The sequence below is a fragment of the Daphnia pulex genome, chromosome 10 (assembly GCF_021134715.1).
Source record: "Daphnia pulex isolate KAP4 chromosome 10, ASM2113471v1".
Lineage (NCBI taxonomy): Eukaryota > Metazoa > Arthropoda > Branchiopoda > Diplostraca > Daphniidae > Daphnia > Daphnia pulex.
In genome coordinates, this window is record NC_060026.1 from 7,644,698 (window position 1) to 7,664,827 (window position 20,130).

The window sequence follows — 20,130 nt, forward strand, 5'->3', positions numbered from 1 at the left end:
CTGAAGCCTAAAAAGTCGAAGAAGGAAAGAAATGTAAAATATCCTTTACTTGAAAAAAAAAAAAAAAAAATACTAACACAAACTTTTGTGCTTTACAGGTACTGGAGTATATACGTCGTATGGATTCACTGACATTTTCTCAAATATTACAAAAGTCTGACATTTCAGCAAAAAATGAACATCAGTTGGTCATGTGATAAGATGATTTCAGCCAAGTTGAAATTATAGGCTAGCTTACCTGTTAATTCAAACACAAATATTTTACATAAAGTAAACTTAAGGACAAAAAAAGAATTGCCATTTTCATTACTATAATGTGATTGATAACCATTCATACAGCGACACATTTTTGCTCAGCGTCTCGGAGAAAATGGGAGAAATCCCGTCACTCACAAATATACACTCGGCCTTCTGGTGGTCGCAGTTTTTAATTTAGCCAACTAGCGGCATCCGATGGATTCCTTTGTATCAACGAATGACTGGATTGCTTTCAGAAAGCGCAACATCCTACTCCTGAATCATAGACATAGGAGTTAACAAGAAATGAATGGAATAATTACAAAATTTATAAGGAATTATTTTTTCATCCATTTAGCAATCAAGTGAAATTATCATTATAGGATGGTTGAAAAACTAAGCAGTTTATAATAGAAAAGAATTCCAAAATGTTCACCAAGTGAAAATTCCAGTACGTTACATTTCCTGAAGAGAGAACATAATGGAATTTAGACTATTAAGTGAATGAAAAAGTGAGTTGGCTTTGCAAATTGTTAAATGCATGTGGGAACCAAATCTTGATCATAATTGAGTAAGCTATACAAAAAAATAGGTTTCAATTTCTCTACCATGAGCATCTGGTTGCCCACTTGCATTTTACAAAGAGATAGGGAAGGAGTGATCAGGCTATCCTTTTGGTGAGGTGTGGGCTAGAATTTGTCTTTAGAATGGGAACTCACCCATAAACAGTCCATCCAGCAACGACTGGAAAACAATGCTTTGTCAGAAAGGTTTCCTACCTAATTACGCATTTCCATCCTTAAATATCACAGTAAATAAAATAATTTTAATCAAAATAACTACCTTACAAATAAAATTTCCTTAGTTTTGGAAGGCAAAACTTGGATTGGACCATTTTATCTCTATTATCAAAAGTGCCCAGGACACACGAAACCTTAAGTTGAAGATATTATCTGAAAATATTGAGTCAAGAATGAAATAAGAATCTAAATAGTGTGTAATCTATTAAACCATTTAAAGTTTATCTAACCCAAGCTTACGAATAAAGACCAAATAATAAAATATACCATAGAAGAAAACTCTTCTTCACACTTTACTGCCAGTCAAGTTCTATTTTAAGTTGGTTGAAAGGTGGCATGTTAAAATTGAAATGCCAGACAGATTCTAATAGGCATAGTGCTATCACAATATTATCCACGAAAAATATAACAATTACCAATTCACTAAGATAAGAATTATCATCAGAATCTCTGTCACACCACCATCCGCTTCTACCAACATCCAGCAAGCCAGCCGGCGACCATTTTTAATTAGGACTGAAACTGAGGGGGAGTGGACAAGGTTGCATGAATTTGAACAAGGTGGATCATAAACTCACTGAATTCAGAGTTATAGAAAGTAAACTAATAAGTCTATACAACAATAACATGTATAAAGTTTGAAATATTTCCATTTAACCGAAATATAAAATAAGAAATGTTTTTCTCTCAGTCGGACAAGAGAAATACCAGTAGACGAATTGAGTCAAGTTGAATCAAAACAATGCAAGAGTGCTACCTTGCGATGAATCAGAAAATTTCCGCACGTTATCATTGCCACTCAGTTTCCACAACCAGATTGAAATGTACGAAAAATAATAGCACTTAGCTAATTCTTTTTTTCTAAATTATTTGGTGGCCCTGAAAAGGGCCGTTTATGAAAAGACGGGAGAAGTTTAAGCCTTGGCGGGTTTGTCGGTCTTCTTGGGCAAGAGAACGGCCTGGATGTTGGGCAAGACACCACCCTGAGCGATGGTGACCCCGGAGAGAAGTTTGTTCAACTCTTCGTCGTGGCCAATTGCAATTAAGTGACGAGGGATGATGCGGGTCTTCTTGTTGTCACGGGCGGCGTTACCGGCCAACTCGAGGACCTCAGCGGCCAAGTACTCCATGACGGCAGCCAAGTAGACGGGGGCTCGCTCCGGCACCGACGCGCTCAGCGTACGATCCTTTGCGGAGCATTCGGTGGATACGACCGACGGGGAATTGAAGTCCGGCCCTGCTGGAACGGGTCTTTGACTTTCCCTTTACTTTGCCTCCTTTGCCACGGCCAGACATGTTGAGATGTAGAGTAAGTGAACGCGGTTCCTAAAATCAAGGAACGAAATGATAAAGTTTGGAAAAGATGTTGAGGCTTATTTATATACTCACCATGATCGGATTAATGGTGAACAACTGAACACAGTAAGACAATTTTAAACCAATCGAAAAGGCAGCTTTAAAACTTATTCCCGCCATTATTTCATGTAACACAATGAAGATTATGTTAAATTAACTACCAGATGGTCCTCCTCCTTCTGTGCTGAAATATGGAACATCTGCTGTCCCACTGCTGGGGCTATCCGATTGGTCCTCCGGTCGGAAGAATTTGCTTCTGTCAGGTAAACATCCTTCGACAGACAAACAACCGTCACTGGTATTTGCCTAGTAATCTCAGATTTACTCCAAGTCTTAGAATGCCCCCAAGGTTAGCGGAAAAGCAGCGAAGAAGGCCGGCAAGGCTCAGAAGAACATCGCCAAGGGCGACAAGAAGAAGAAGCGCAAGAGGAAGGAGAGCTACGCCATTTACATCTACAAAGTCTTGAAGCAGGTCCACCCCGACACTGGCATCTCCTCCAAAGCCATGACCATCATGAACAGCTTCGTCAACGACATTTTCGAGCGCATCGCTGGAGAGTCGTCCCGTCTTGCCCACTACACCAAGCGTTCGACCATCACTAGCCGGGAAATCCAGACAGCCGTCCGTCTGCTCTTGCCCGGTGAGTTGGCCAAGCACGCCGTGTCTGAAGGCACCAAGGCAGTACACCAGCACCAAGTAGATAGTTCCTCTTGGTCTCTCTACCTACAAACCAAACGGCCCTTTTCAGGGCCACCAAAATATTCAAGAAATCAAAACAACTAACTGCTATTGGCATTTGTCTATTAATCGAGTCCAAAACTCGACCCAATTTGTACGATCGAACGTTATGAAATGCTTAGTATCTAGAGCTTTTGACCAGTGTACTATTCTACATAGTACGCTCTTCTGCTGTATTTCAAGTTTGGCAGATTCGGTTCAATGCCCCTATTCATTTGATTCAGAGAAGGATGGATATAAAAATTGATCTTCGTAGCAATATTAACGTAACTTATTTTTCATACTAAGCAAATCTCGCCAAAAATCAAAATGTTTTGTTAAATACGACGGAAAGTTGTCAAACATTTTGGATTGAGAATTTTTTATTCTATTCAACTTAGTAGAAATTGAAAGAAAGTTGAAAATCAGGATATCTAAGCAATTTTTATCTATGCCACAGCCATTTCATTTAACTCCAAAAGTGATCAAGATGAGAATCCACTGGTACGTAAGTGACGAAATCATTTTTTGGTAGCTAACCAACAATAGAAAATGACGAAAATTAAAGGCTGAATAAGTAGGAAATAGAAAGAAATTTTACTCTGTAAATTATGAGAAAAACAATAGCATCTGGATATTTTTCGAATTTAGTTATTAGGATTATCGAATCGAATTAAATCATTAAAAAAAAATAATATTGAAGTGTATTGTTCCAACGCCTGTATCAAATCTTTTGTATCAATGTTGTTTTGTTCCTCTTGTTAATAAAGTTAGAGTTAACATTAATAAGTCGACAAGAATATATATGATTTAAGTGGTTAAGAAATCTTTTTCTTTATGGATATGGTGGCCCTGAAAAGGGCCGATTAAATTGAAATATCGGGGTCTGAATAATAAAATCAGATTTAACCGCCGAAACCGTACAGAGTGCGGCCCTGGCGCTTCAGTGCGTAGACGACGTCCATGGCCGTCACCGTCTTCCTCTTGGCGTGTTCAGTGTAGGTGACGGCGTCACGAATCACGTTCTCAAGGAACACCTTCAACACACCGCGGGTCTCCTCGTAGATGAGACCAGAGATTCGCTTGACACCACAAGTCCTCAATACTCCTCAATACTCTCCGTGAAAAACCTGATTTTTGGGAACGCGGCGAAAATCGGCTTTTTACATAAGCTTCTCTCGCGCGTTTCCAAACTTCTGGTAGGTACTGTTTGTTCACATTAGTTTATTATGTTATCAATTGTTTTTAGAAAAATTTCTTCTGTTCTCCACCTTATGAGAAAAATGAAGCTAAAGCTCAAGTTTTGTGAAGAATTGAAGATGGACACAGGACAGTGTGGAGATTTTTACTAGTGTTGCCGCGTTAACAAAACAAAAAAGTTCGTTAACGAATCTTTTTTTTGCAATGAAAACGAAAACGATCTGTAGGCTACAGCTCAAAAATAACGAAAACGAAACAAAAAATTATTTTTTTGTTCAAAATTTGTATACGCATGCCACATTCAAATTTTCGACAGGTTTTATCCATGTGCGGGGAAAAGACGCCCGACATAGAAAATCCTTTTCTATGCCGATCTATCGATATGATTCCAAACTCGATGCTCTACTCACTCTCGACTCTAATTTCTTTGACAGCCTTCACCGGAAGAATGACGAGCAAAATTTATTGGTGCCAACGACTAACTTGCTCGTCACTTACGAGATTATTCAACCGTGGTTTAACAACAAGGAACATGTTCTTGTTTCAGGAGGTGTGCGACATTCAGGCCCAGTCATTCAGGCCCGCGTCTTACAGGCCCACCTTTTTTTTACGTGCCTTTCAGGTCAAATTTTGGCGATATTCAGGCCCAAGTTTTTTTTAAAAATAAAATGATGATTAAATGTTAATTTGTTTGTATAATAATTCATTTGTTAAAAAAATACGAAAGACGGTTTTTTTTAGTGTTAACATAAGATAATAGCCTATAAATGTAAATGTTGGCAAAGTGGTTATAGTATTCGTAATCTACACTGTAAACTAGAGTTCAATTCCTAGCGGAATCAAGTTTTGATTGAACGTTATTCGTTTTTGCAAGGTGGCGGAGATATAGGATCGGTCGAAATAGGCCCTGCAGATGGGACCGGACGAAATAGAACCCTACGATATGGGTCCACTTTAACAAGCGATCTCCCACTCAACCGCACCGAAATACCCCCTTTTTCCGGAGGTCTTTTTCGGATCGTAATCCGGAAAGGAACTCTAAAAATCCGGACTAGGTGTATTCTGCTCTAAATCGCACGGCGATTCCAACGGAATAAAGTACAGATTTTTAACTTGTGTTGCTCACGAAATAATCGGGATTGGAAATCGTGAAATATCACGTAAAATCAAAGTCTCCCCCTCCGTCTACATCGCTTTTAGCCATATATTCTTTTAAGTTTCTTGTTTTACGGGGCTGACGCGGGGCACTGCTCAAGCCGGCCAGAAGGGTGGTCGAGCGGGGGAGGCTGCGCGTACCAATGAGAGAGGGGTGAGTGAAGGGGGGTTTAGCTGGGCCATACTATACGGACACATGTTTCTCCGTTGACTATCATGTCACCGGTGGTCTAATGGTCAGCATCTTGGGTTGAATTGTAGAAGGACCGAGGACCAAACCTCGACCAAGTCGAAAAAGCAATTTCAAAATCATTGACATATTTATATTATAAAAAAACGATAGCTCCTGACACCGCTATATCATGCGGTCATGATATAGCGGTCCATGTTGGATATTGCATGGTGTATCATGCAGAGGACAAGGGAAGAAGATAGAAATGACCCAGAGCTTCAAAATGAGTGTAATCTAACATTTTTGAAATGAAGAGGTTCACTAACTGAACAATGCTCTTCTTTTTCAGATTTTTCACGTCATAATTATGTAGTCATTTAATTATTGAAAACAGTTTTTATTGTTTTTGCCCGTGTGTGTCCCTTTCTTACCCTTTCTACCCATTTCCACCCCGCGCGCCGTTTTCTCTGTTAAACACAGAAAACGCGCGCTTATGAGGGGGTGACAACCCGGCGTGGGTGGGAATGGGGGGGGGGAGAAAGGGACAAACACGGACAAAAAAATAAAACTGTTTCCAATTCACAATTGACTACATTAATTATGACGCGAAAAATCTGAAAATGAAGAATGTTGTTTAACTAGTGAACCTCTTTATTTCAAAGTTTTCCGCGTCTTCCTAGCTCTACCTGTTCTGTAGTTATACCCCCTTAAAGTACCCTAATTTTGCATATAGCTCTACGGAGCGTTCCCAAACTTAGGGCTCAAGTTAAGAATTAACCTGCCCTTGATTTCAAAAATCTAAAAAAATCAGCATATTCCTACACACTATGGCTACGGAAAAAAAAAAATTCGTCGCGTTTTGACGAAAATTGGATTTTTGGGAACGCCGAGAAAAACACCTTTTTCCATAAGGTTCTCTCGCGCGTTCCCAAACTTTGGGTAGGTACTGTCTGTATAGCCTAAACTGATTGATCATTACTGATTGATCATTATTTAAAAAGGTTTAAATATTCTTAGTTATGGAATGTATTTCCAACATATTTAACTGTGAAAAACATAAAAAATTATATTGGGCCTGAATGACATTCAAGTCCGACTTTCAGGCCCAATTTTTGCGACGTTCATGCCCAATAAAAGTGGGCCTGAAAGACGCGGGCCTGAATGACTGGGCCTGAACGTCGCACACCCGTTTCAGGTCTGGAAGCTTGTGGGAAAAGGTATCCCCTTTTATTTACCCATTGTCGGTTTCGTGTTACACTAACGCTGATTGGTTTCTATCAATTTACATGGGAATCAGCCTGTTTTTCGAACACTGCATAAGACAGATGCGATCCACACGGATTGTAATTTTCTGTTGTACAGCTTCAACTACTCCACAGAACGTTGTTCATAAATTTCTTCACGTAAAAATCCGATAAGCCAGTGCTGGACTGGTTTGGTGATCATTTCAAGCCCCTTAAAAGTGAGGTCTTTGAGAGATTTAAGTTCTTGCGTCGTCATCAGCTGCCAGGTGAATCGTTTGGCTCTTGGATAGTATGCCTAAGAGGCATGGCAAAAGGCTGTAACTACGGCGTGTCAGTTAAGTCAGTGCTACGTGATCAGGTGGTGTTGAGAGTGGCAGACTCACAAACGCGGGAAAAACTTCTCTTTGAAAAATGTTAGATCTTGGGAAAGCGTGTGATTTAGTCCGGTCGTGTGAAGCTTCACTTGCCCAGCTAACATAGATGAGTTCTGATCTTACTGTTCGCCGACAGGAGGATTCGGTGAATCGGCTAGTCGACAAGTTGCGACGAGTATGGCTGAAAAAGTGGTGGTTGAGCTCAGCAGGAGATCGGCGGTGGTGGTGCCGGCCAACAGATGGTTGATTGTTCGGGATGTGGACGTCGTCACGCCAAAGGCCGGTGTTCGGCCAATCACATCATTTGTTTTGGGTGCCAGTCAATCCGGCCCCACTTTTTCCGGCCACAACTTTTCCGGCCCCAAAATTTTGGCTGGCTTGAATTTAGTCAATCCTAATGAGAAGAATTAACTAAGTTTTCTAAAAGCACAAGAATAAATTTTATTTTGTTCCTTTAATTACCTTTAATACAAAGACGATGCATCAATGTCTTACACACAAAACAAGGCACTTTTTGTGCCCTACCAATAAAAACTGTAGTGCATATAGCACATCTTTCATCCATTTTTTAGATCGTCAAAGCGTGACAGACAAGACAAAACTAAAATGTAGCCTTTTTATTTGGGGGTAAGGCAATCGTCATGAAAGATTTCCCGCCGAGCTGAGATTTTTTATCGTCGTTTCTTCAGGGGGTATGGTCGCCCAAAGCAAATTAAATTCCCGCCATCAGTCAACTTTTTGTATCGTCGTTTTGAATCCTCCCTTCAGGAGGTATGGTCTCCCCAAAGCCATCTGTCACCTTTTTTTGTGGGCCGGAAAAGTTGTGGCCGGTATGGCAACTTTTTTTTTACCATTCCGGCCCCACCCCAGCCAAAATTTTGGGGCCGGAAAAGTTGGGGCCGGAAAAAGTGGGGCCGGATTGACTGGCATTCATTTGTTTTTCGTGTAGAGTAACTGGTCACTATTCTCGGCGCTACCCCAATACTCACCCAGGTCGGCAGCAGAATTTGCCTAGAAGGTCAACAACGTCGGAGTAATCTCGTGTTGGTGTGAGACCTGCTCAAAAAGGTACAAAAATGCAGCTTCATTTGGTGTAAGGAAAGTCGGGCGGTGAAGGAGGAGAGCGGTCAGTCGAATAATATGTTTTCCACGAGCTCCAAAAAGAACAACACTCGTCGTTGGAGGAGAATGAGTGGAGTGAACAATTGAAGGTGGACGATGTCAGCGTCAAGTTTAAGCTGGACTTGGGGGCTTCTTGCAACGTTCTGCCGAGGGAAGTGTTTCAACGGTTTCCAACACGGCGCCAGTTTCCTGGACCGCGTCTGCGCCGGTATGGAGCCAAACATGGATATTTAACAGTTCTCGGCCTCCACACTGCAAAAGTGGTGATTCGTGGTGATGTACACATAGTGGATTTTGTGGTGGTTGATGAGCCAGATCAGCCTTCCATCCTGGGACTTTCGTCTTTCCAGCGGCTTAACCTCATACGGCGTGTTCATTCCATGGAAGTTGATCCGCGTCCGCCAGTGCCACCCGTTGTCACGGAGTTTTTGGACGTGTTTTTGGGCCTGAGTAAACTGCTGGTGGAACATCACATAAATACGTTTGGCTACGGGTGATAATGCTGTGGATCCCGTCGTTTCGCAAGCCGGAAGACTTCCATTCAGCCTTGAGGAGCCAGTGTACAACAAACTGGATCAAATGGTGGTGGACGGTATTATTGTTCCAGTCACAGAGCCTACGGACTGGGTGAGCCTTATGTTGGTGGTGAGCAAGCCAGATAGTGATGTTAGGCTTGTTCTGGATCCTGCCATCTCAACAAAGCAATACTCCGACAACATTTTGCGGTCCCGACTGTCGAACAACTGTTTGCTAAAATTGGCAAGACGAAGTTCTTTTGAAGTCTCGACGCGGCGTCGGGATTTTATCAAATTTCGCTTTCAGAGCAGTCTTCGTACTTGTAGACTATGGCGACATCTCGTGGATGCTTTCGTTTTCTTCGGATGCCGTTTGGGATAAAGTCGGCACCAGAAGTGTATCTACAAGCTATGTCAGAGTTTTTTGGTGAACTTTCATGTGTTCTGATTTACTTTGACGATTTTTTGGTCACAGGTGAAACCATGGCAGAGCTTCATTTCAATTTATGTCAAGTGCTTGTTCGGTGTCGTCAACACAACCTCAAACCCCAGCTCAAGAAGTGTAAATTTTTTCTAAAGGAGGTGCCGTGGCTTGACTAGACCACATGATCGGCGAGGGAGTGGTCAAAGTTGACCCATCCAAGGTGGAGGCAATAGTGAATATGCCAGAGCTATATGCCGGTGGAAAAGCTGACTTGGTCCGTCTTTTGGGAATATCCACGTATTTGGATAAATTTTGCAACAACCTGGCCAGCGTTACTCGTCCCCTGCGAGATTTACTGAAAGAGTCATCTGCATGGGTCTGGGAGGAGCCGCAAAGCCGCAGAGCCGCATGTATTCGTTTTCCACCCTGCGCAGGTTTGACTTAGAAATTCCAGTTGTGCTGTCGGTGGACGCTCCGCCAACAGGAATTGGTGCGGTCCTACTTCAAGATGGCCAGCCGGTGGCTTGTTCATCGACGTCGCTTATCCAGACTCAACAGCGCTACTGCCAAATAGAGAAGGAGCTAATAGCAGTACAGTTCGGTCTGCTACGGTTCTGGCAATATGTGTATGGTCGGCAGGCGAAGGTGGAGTCTGATCACAAGCCGTTGGAGGGCTTTTGGATAAGCCAGTAGTTGATTGTTCTCCTCGAATCCAACGTATGCGACTCCAGCTCCAACGTTTTGATTTCAGGTTGGTCTACAAACTAGACAGGGAAAGAACTGTCTATTGCACACACTTTGAGTAGAGCTCATCTGCCAGCACTGTTCACTAAGGACGTCATGGAGGGATGCAAGGAGCAAGTGCATACAGTTCTGGATCATATTATTCCGCTGCGGGATACTCGGTCCCGCTATGCTAAGGCCACTTCGGACGATCCGGCGCTGCAGTTGGTGAAAGAGTTGCTGCTGTCCGGCTGGCCCGAGAAGAAAACTCACTGTCCCATCCCTGGACGTACATTTTGGAATGTCCGTCATTCGCCTAGTAAAGTGGACGGTCTGATTCGTTTAGGAAAACGTTTAGTGGTTCCAGTGTAATTGCGCAGGGAAGCCATGGACGGCATTCATTTCAGCCATTTTTGTGTAAGTGAAGTGTGTGAGACGGGCCAAATCGTCTGTTTTCTGGCCTGGCTAAGATGACCACATCCGCAACATGGTGGCCAGTTGTGCTACCTGCTAGGAGAACAAAAAAAAAAATTGTTTCCGGTTCGTCTTCCGGTTTATCCGTTTTAGAATAATGTCTCCGCGGATATCTTCCAGTTTTCTGGGGTTAATTATTTGCTTCTAGTCGCCGAATACAGCAAGTGGCCATATGGGGCAAAGTTGAAATCCCTCACGGTGGCTTCTGCAATTGAGGCCCTCGATGGCTTTTTGGCCGCTTTTGGAACCCCAGAATTGCTTCTCTCGGATAATAAAAGACAGTTTGTGTTATGTACTTGTCTTGAAGGTTTTCCCCCACCGACCGTTAGATGTCCCTCTCCCCCTGATCACCTCGCCTGACCAAGTTCAGTCTAGTTTTTACCTCACGTGTAATCTGTGTCGTCTCTCGTATTCGGCTCATCTAATACAATCGCGTCAATTTCTTTAGACGGCCAAGAGACGTAACAGTTGGATTGTATTTAGTTCAATCGTTTTTGTGACAACCGCCGGGTTCAGCATGTGACGTCCAGTCCGGAGTTTCCACAGTCAAATGGTCCCGCAGAAAGACACATCCTGACGGTGAACATGACAATGTTGAAAATGTTTCAAGATGGAAAAACACTGTGGGAGGTGTTGGCCGCGATTCGGCTCACTCCAGTTTCGAGTCAGTTGCCGTCTCCGTCCCTGCTTCTGCAGGGCCGTCATCTCCATGGCTCGTTGCCGTTCTTGCCAGCAGCTCTCACTCCGAGGCTGGTCCCATCGAAGTTTGTCCAGCAGCAGTTCCAGCGCCGTCGGCAGGCTGAAGCATCCTCTCATCAAACGCGCAGACCCTGGTAGCACACTCACATCCATCGTCTATCATATAGATATCTTAATGTCTAAATCAAATCTTATCTAGCTACAACCTAAATTGGATATCACATGGATACTCAATTTACTACGGCCTTATGCTATCTTCGTATAGATGTACTATAGATGTACGTTTCTCATACGATCACGGACATCCATTTGTGACTGGAATCAGACGCTTAACAGACAGACGTAACATGACATCTGTGAGATTTCCAAATTATCTGTCCACATGATAGATGAGGACGACAAGGACTTTAAATTTTCATCATTTTAACTGCTAATATTAATTTAGAGCCGTTGAACCAAACACAGTTGAAAAGTGATAGAAAGTGGTGTAGTGGGTAGAAAACTGGAGTACCACTCCAAAGAACGTGGTTTAGTGCCCATCGAGGACCATTTCTTTTTTTTTTTCTTTTTGCTTAAATTTAAGTATTTTGAAGACGGCTGTAAGCCGTACCCATTTGGATGTCTTACAACGCGACATTAGTATAGACATAGGCAATCCTATGGACGTCGGGTTAAGATATCTCACTCGGCTGAAAAGATGGGCGACGTACATCCTATAGATAGAGGCGTGCTACCAGGGGAGTGGATGTGCGCTCTTCGGCTCTGGTGGTTGGAAAACGTGTCAGGGCTTGTTTTGGTTCCAAGTGGTTGCCCGGTGTAGTGGAAGCTGTTTGCGTGGAGCCTCACTCACATATTGTTTGCCTCGTTGACGGTAGGCGTTTCCGTCGCACCAGTTGGGCCATCAATTTGGATTATTCGTCGTCTTAGCTGTAAGCACCAAGTCCAAGTCTGCAATTTCTCTTGGTGTTGGTGGGTGCTCTTCCAAATCGCAATGATTTTCCTGTTGGTCCGGCTAAATCAAGGCTTCCCAGCTTATTCCAGCGCCGCCGCCAACTACTCCGCTTCCTCCTTTGTCAGGCACTAAAGCCCCTTCGCAAGTCACGGCTGATTCACTGGTTCGGCTGGCTACTTCGGTTCGTCCCTCTTCCCGTCGTGGCCCGGAGTGCTTGGTGGCTGTTAGTCCAGTGGCGGCCGCTTTCCCGGAAAGTAACTCGTTCCGGCCGCCAGTATTCGCGTCAATGGCTCCGTAGTGTTTTAATTTGGCAGCCTGTGCCGTATTTAGTCTTGATCTGTGGTTCATGTCCACGTGAAGTTCTGTTTTTCAGCATTCATTGTTTAATTTTCTTGTTTATTGGTATTATCTGTTCTCACCCAGGTGTCTTTCGTACCTTTCACTCTGTGTCAACTCTTGTTGTTTGTGTATCGTATAGGGAGAAGATGTTATAGTGTAGACTACTAGGCGGCGTGAGTCTCCTTGAAGTTGCCTTATAGCCTTCCCCCAATAGGGTACGATTCAGGGAGGATGGTCAATACAAGCAGTCCAGACTAGACACTTAAGACTACAATAGTTCCCTTTGGTTTCGCCAATAAGACGAGCAGACCTTCATGTCTGGAATAAAAATGAATTGGTTTAAATGGGAAAAAATATTTTAAGTTCAAAATTTAACTTACCCAGTTGCGAACGGACGCTTGTTCGTCACCCAATTGTAATGTCAATATTTCCATCGAAATATATTCCAACGAACACATCTACCACATTTTCCCCTTACATTCAATGAATGACACCTGAATTTCAGTCTGCTGAAATATTTTTGTATTTGAGCAAGCAACCACAAGACGATGAGGCTGCACACCAGCAGCCCCATCACGTGGCCATAATGAATAATAAAAAAATAAAAGAATATAAGTAATAATAGAAATTCAAACAGTGAAACATCGGATAAATGCAATAAAAAATTATCTTGGCATTATATCCAGATAGACCGATTGAATCTTAATTTTAATTGATTCAAGCTTAATTAATTAAATGTCCACATGAAGGCCACGAGCTGTAAAAACTATGTTGACTTGTATTTAGAGCCAACTTCTTGCCAACAACTGTTCAAATTTTTAGAAAGGTAACAATTGATTGTTCTTCGCCTAAACCTTCCAATTGTGGTATACAAATATTTTAACAAAATATTTTAACATCTAAATTTCATCTACCTTTAGCTTGTTTATTGCTTCACGCGGATTTTATTTTACTCCATCCATATTCTATGCAAAACATTTCATTGCCAGTTTGGAGCCCTTTCATGTTAAATGCCTTACTGAAGACAACAAGCTACCAAAATTATTGTGAATATCGTATTGAGCCAACTTCTTGCCAACACTCCGAGATTTCAGAAAGGTAATTAATGGGCTCAGTTGCCTAAACTTTCTAATTGAGGTCATCACCAGATTGAAAGCACCTGCTATCAATGCTTCTAGTTGGAGTACATGCCACACAATATGTTTTAATATTTCAATTTCATCTGCTTCCAGATCTTTTTATTTCTTCATGACTGGAACGGTATTTGAGTTTGTTGCAGCCATCTGATTCTACTGCCCACACTCAAGACCCATAGGTGTGGAAATTTTCGTGACTCACACAGCCAACTTCAGGGAACTTTACGAGACTAAGACTACAAAATTGATGGGATGGGAAAAGATTGCTCGTAAAGAAAAGCCAAAAAGGAAAGACTTTTACTACGTTACTAGTGAAACGATAAATGAGCCAGTCAAGTTCTTAACTGAAAGAGGAAGCTGTTGGTTTTTCGGGGTAGTGTAATCTACATAGTTTCCATACATTGTTGGGGTATGGGGCGAAACCACTGGTTCCAGTAGAGTTTATTAGACCAATTTGCTGTAGCTCTAATATCGCCTTTTGGTTGCAAACCGTTTTTAATCAGTATTTATTTTAATAAATTACTTTTGCTTACGCTTGACTTATGCTTTGAGTGTAAGGACTATGGACCCGCGAAATGCACTGCATGAGAAGCCATCTAGCAGCATTATTTTAAATATCATTTATTGTAATAATTAGTATGGCGCCACTTGTCTTTTGACGACTGTTTAGTCGATTTTCCCATCCCTGCTGTCACTCAGTGTCAGTTTCATGAAAATAGTTTGAGTTCTACGTTTCTTGTGTGAATTAATGTGCAACCTGACAGGTATCTAAAATTGTCTTTACTGTTTATAACCGGTATTGATTGTAATGTGGTTTACTTGTAGATAACCGCTTATATTTAAGTATTTGCACTTGTTGTCCCTTGACGTGTAATCCCAAAAGCATTGGCTCGTTGGCACGTTGACAAAGTGTCATCGTCAATTTGTATTCGTCCCATCGAAGACTGGTTTTCCAGGTATTGCATTTGAATCTTGTTTAAATGTTACTTTGTTAGTGACCCCTGTTTGTTATTAGGATTGGTGAAGTTTATACACTATTGAAACTCTTCGATCCCAAGTTGAGTTTGCCCAAATACAGTCCACTGAGCCTTTTATGACGATCCCCGTAACAGACTATGTTTTCTTAGGGCTCAACTTTTTTCAAAATTTTCTCTATTTGCGTCCAAATGATAAACTTAAGCATATATGATTTAAAGAAACATGCAGTTAGTTTAGTGCTTATCCTATTTTCTATATATTTTGAAGAAATCCATAAAAAATGGTTTACATCAACGAAAACGTTTTTCGATCCAGGTGTAATCAGCTGAATGCATTATGACACAAGAGGACAGCAAAGTAGCCGTAATTCCATGGTGATGTCATGTCAATAAACTCACTGCGCCGAACTATCTATAGAACATCTTAAAGAAGCCAATCGCACTGCTACAATAAATAGAGCGATACAAATTCATGTTTAAAATTGCAGTGTCTTTTCCTTTTGAAAGACGAATTAGTAATTGTTTTGTGTACAGTTAACACCATCCAGTCGTCACTTTTTTAGGTATTCCCACACGGCACCAAGATATATATTTTTTTTTAAAAGATGTAAAGTCTTCAAAAAGATGTAAAATTATATCTTTAAGATGTAAACCGCATGGCTAAAAAAATGGCAATGATAACTATGCCATACATAAGATGTCAATAAGACATCTTTAGCACTATAACTTTTTAGCAGAATCAGATGTAAAAACGATATGACGGTCATACTTTTTTACGTTGTCTTTTGGAAAATAGCAGTCACCAGCTGTCACCACATATCTTACATAACTATGGCGTAATTTGCATCCACCATTTTTGTGGACTACTTAATTGGGGAATTAAAGGCTCAATCACGAGGGTAATATATTTCATAAATTTAAAATTTAATTAAACAATTTGGGTAATTAGCATTTACTTTTCCCATTTTATTTTCTTTTCAACGGGAAAAACACAAATGAGCCATCCAGCAAAACAGAGGTCGGTAATCGCACAGCTATATAAAGAATGTCATTGATATCATATGCATGTAATTCATTGGAGATGTCTGATACTAAATATTCGCCGATGTGGGATGATGGAAAAGGGTACATAGAATAGCTCTGCTGAACTTTATAGAAATGACCAAGTGCAACGATGGTATCACCAACAATCACGAAATTTTTGACTTCAATCAAGCTCATATCCGATAAAAAAACGCAACTATCAGCTAGGCTCCGGGATTTAATAATTCCAATCCCTTTTATGTTAGCAGTTTTAAACTGGCGACCAACTAAATTTTGAAGAAGGGGGCCTTCATTGTGGGGTTCAGCGCATTGAAACTTTGGCAAGATAACGCGCTCAGCAGGACGAGATGAAAGCTTGCATTTTTCTTCTTCTACCTGTCGCTTTACAAATTGTTGGAGAGGCTTATCACTTTTAATAAGATATTTTTTCATCTTGCCATAGCAATTTTCAAATCGATAGGCGGTAAAATTTTCAAGAACGACGAATTTTAATACATCAGAGGAAATATGAAACAAAGAATGAACATTATATGATACAAAAGATGGATCGTAAAGGACGGCGGATTGCTTTATGAAAAGGGAGAGAAGAGAATTTGCACATGCGTTTTTTTCAATGCAAAATTCCTCACAAGACAATATTTTTACCGCGTAATGCAGTAAAAGAAAGTGATTGAACAATGAATGGGGCAGATAGTTGTTAAATAAGACGACCCCTACATAGTGGAGAATAACCCTGTGTTCTGAAGATTTCCATCTTAGGAAGTTCTTTAACGCTACGAGGTTGACGGGCGAATTCTAATCGAGATATACATGGCCGAACAATTTCAAGAAATCTATCAATCTGTTCAATGACCACAGGTGTCATAGTCACACCTCGAATTCTTTTGCATGAATCAAGACCGCACAAGATCGTTAACATTTTTTTTTGTTTACCGAGATCTACAAGATGCATGGGATCTAAAGGAAGATCTCGGATCATGTCCACATAGTCTAAATTTTCCATTATCGATCGGCAGTGATGGTGATCTACGCAAGATTTATTCCTGAAAGAATCATCGGTTCTTAATTCTCCGAGAATAATGCCTGATCCTACACATCTAGCGCATCCATAACGGTCTGATGAGTGGCTTTTAACGCAAGCTATCATTGCTCGTGCGGGAACATCACAAACGAAGGCTTCAATTTTTAATTTGTAGCAGTTGCCACGATAACTAAATCCTGTTGTGTACAGATGCTGCGCTTCCTCTATTAATTATTGTAAATTTTTTTTTGAAAATTGGGGCTTAGATTTGTCATGGTAAACACCAATAAAAAAAGGCTCCGAGTCCTTTACAAAAGGTAAATAGCCAACGATTACCCAAAACGTGCTCCCTGAACTTTTTGTTAAAGGAACGCCGTCAATACCAATGAAAATTCCAACAGGGTCATCAAGAATTAAGATTCCCAGGAAAGTCAAGGTAGACAACAACCTTTTTTCGATTCCGAAATGGTAGTATATACCAGGATTGACGGATCTAATTACTACTTTTAGTCGCGGAGTACCCATCAACGTTTTCGTAGACTGTATACTTGGGTGGTGTATGCTCGGGAAATTCTGGGTGGTGTTTTCTAAGAATACCTAGCAACTCTCCGACTTGGATATGTGGGACATGGAATTTGGTTTTCCAGCCTCTTAAATCGGCTGCGAGGGTATGTTGGTCATCACATACGGGAACACCATCAACAGTCTCAGGACATCTATCGTCGTCAATACTGGCAGTTTCAGTACCGTCTTCCAAGGAAGAAACACTGGATGAATCTTCAGGATCCTCTTCACTTGATATGCAAATGTCAGACTCAACAGCAGCAACAGTCGAATAGATTTCAGCTATCTATATCAAATAAAGCAGGTCTCTTTTAAATAATGTAACACTCGTAGTTTATTACAGTCTAAGATTATTTTAATGTATATAAAATATAATATATATGTAGTAGATACTGAATATATGTATTTTAATTTGAAATAATATAAAATATAGATATGAATCAAGTATAATACAAAGAATATTACAGGTTGTGTAAAAGTGTTGGTGACTAAAAAATATCTTGCTTAAGTTTACGTGCACGCTTAAGTTTAGTCGACGAACCCTCGTACAATAAATATTCTAATAACTATATTTACTTCAACGCTTTCTGCTGATTGCAACTCCACAGCCACAGATTCTACAGCCTCTTCGTCGCCATCTGATGATTCAAGGGTGGAATCTTATAGGTGATTTAAATATTCAACATAATCACGCCTGCGTCTTCTTTCTTGTCTGGACTTCATAATCAACAATTTAAAAAAAAGAAAATATTGTTCTGGAAGATAGAATTGTTCAACAGAGCTGGCCGGATAATTTTTGTTTTGATGAGCCACAATATAAAACTAATAATGAGGTGCATATCCAACCTGTCAATCTGTCACTGAAAGGTGTTGCCAATTTTGTAACAAAGTAATGGTACAATGGTACCGTAAAACCGAACGCGTTTTCACCGATATGTGTTGCAACGCTATATTTTTTTTAAAGAGTTAAGGTAACAAAATTTCTCAGTAGCAAATTTTCTTTGCGTAAGCTTGGTAATCCTCGTGCAAAAGGATAGGTAGACATAAGTTAATACTAGCACACTAGTACCGTAAAGACCTTTTTTTTATCAAAAATGGTCTTTTTTGTTGTAAAAATTGTGGAAGATGACGAAATAGTTGTAGTGCCAGTGCATTGGTTCCAGTTTAGCGACAATAAATGTGCTTTGCCGATCAAAGACGCTGCAAAACGTGCCGAGAGGGAGGAAGTCTTCAACCTGAGATGGCCACGCTATGACGCCAAAGTAATTTCTTCACATGGTACGTTATAGTGTCTATTATTTTATATTTTCTTCACCAGTAACTCATTATTATTAATCATTATAATTCTTACTCTTATTATGCTCTATAAATGTAGATTCCTACAGAGATGCGGTTAGCCGCTCAGAATCGATACTAAATGGTGGCGCTGATACGGAGGTCTCCGATCCCGCCAAAACATTTCAGGAACAGGAAAAGTAAAAAACTAGACCGAGACGAGCTACTGTTAAGAAGGTAATTATGGAAGATCCGTACACCGGAAGCGACGAGGATCGGCTCAATCATATTGCTGACAAGGATGGTGTTGAGGATTAAGCTGCAATGTGGTCGACCCCATCGCCTTCAACTTCAAAGCGTGTTCATCCAGTGTCTTTCAGTATAGGCATAAGCTACATATTATATATTATGTATCTTACATCATGTTATGTATTGTCACGGGCGGTTCAGTGCGGGCTTCACGTTGCTGTGGCCGACCAGTGGTGTAGTTTAACGGAGTTGGCTCTGTGATTGCACGAGCCCAGCCTCCACCAAAGCACATGCACTGCCGTCACTCCCAAGACACGAAAACGGACGACAGTGCCCAACACCAGTAAAACGAGAGACCCACACACCAGACAGGTCCCAACTCGACTCCACTCTTACGACTACTAGGGGGGGTCGTCTTAAATGTAGGGAAATCCAAGGTGACCTTATGTCATCATCGTCTAAGTACAGTCGTCCCCTTATCGTCGTTTCCCAGAATCGTCTCGATGATCGACGTTTGTGTTAAACTGTACGCGACAATATTTTGCATGTTATCTTATTAATTTTGTATTATTAATTATCCAGCAAATCCTGTTTCCCCAACGAAAAATCGTGTGGATCCTGCCGAAGTGAATAAGAGCAATTCACCACAGTCTGATGAGTAAATAAGGAGCTATGCAGTGCTGATGGAGCCCCGGACAGAAGAGGTCTTGCTGGATACAAGCAGCGGAAAGAGAAAAGAAAGAGGAGACAAAAAATGACAGTATTGACATTGAGGAAGACAGCTCCGAAGAAAAAGACGACTCCTGCATTGAACCAAGCTCAAAAACCAGGAAAATTATCGACGACGATACTTTTAACAAGCGATTCGCCACACAAAGAGGCTGTTTTGGGGGTTTTTGATTTAGCGGAAATCGTCGCTAGGGGTTCTAAAAATAAACAAATAGATGGGTTTTGTGCAAAATTTTTCGCTAAGTCGATTGCTAAAAACCGCAATCGTCTAGCTTTTGTAGCCGAAATTTGGAATTTTTTTCGTTTTTTGTGCAGCAGTTTTCTCGTCAACTGCTGCACCTAGAAATATTCTAATTGTTTTAAAATGATGGGATAGCCCACCTCTTCAAACAATTTTCATGTTTTTTTTATGCTTGGCTCAAAAGCCGAGATATTACCGATTGAAATTTTGGGAAAAATGTCCTAAAAATTTCTTCGTTTTTTGGCCATGACGGGCTTCATCCTATAAGCCACTTGGCGCTCGCGAAAGCAACATTTCCCCCTCTTGCCTTTAGGGTCTGTTGGGGTGGTCTCCGTCATAACGTCAGCCTACACCTATCGAGAGGGGGTGGTCACCCCAACAGACCCTAAA

At 41.1% G+C, this 20,130-nt stretch overlaps 1 long non-coding RNA gene and 1 pseudogene across 1 annotated transcript; one reads left to right on the forward strand and one right to left on the reverse strand.

Annotated features, from left to right (window-relative positions):
* Positions 1-1,874: 1,874 nt before the first annotated feature.
* Positions 1,875-2,403, reverse strand: LOC124205781 (annotated as a pseudogene).
* An 11,918-nt stretch (positions 2,404-14,321) lies between these two features.
* On the forward strand, positions 14,322-15,099 carry LOC124205784. The gene is made up of 3 exons (XR_006879471.1): positions 14,322-14,404; positions 14,466-14,596; positions 14,656-15,099. It is a non-coding gene; the product is annotated as an uncharacterized LOC124205784 (long non-coding RNA).
* The last annotated feature ends 5,031 nt before the right edge of the window (positions 15,100-20,130 follow it).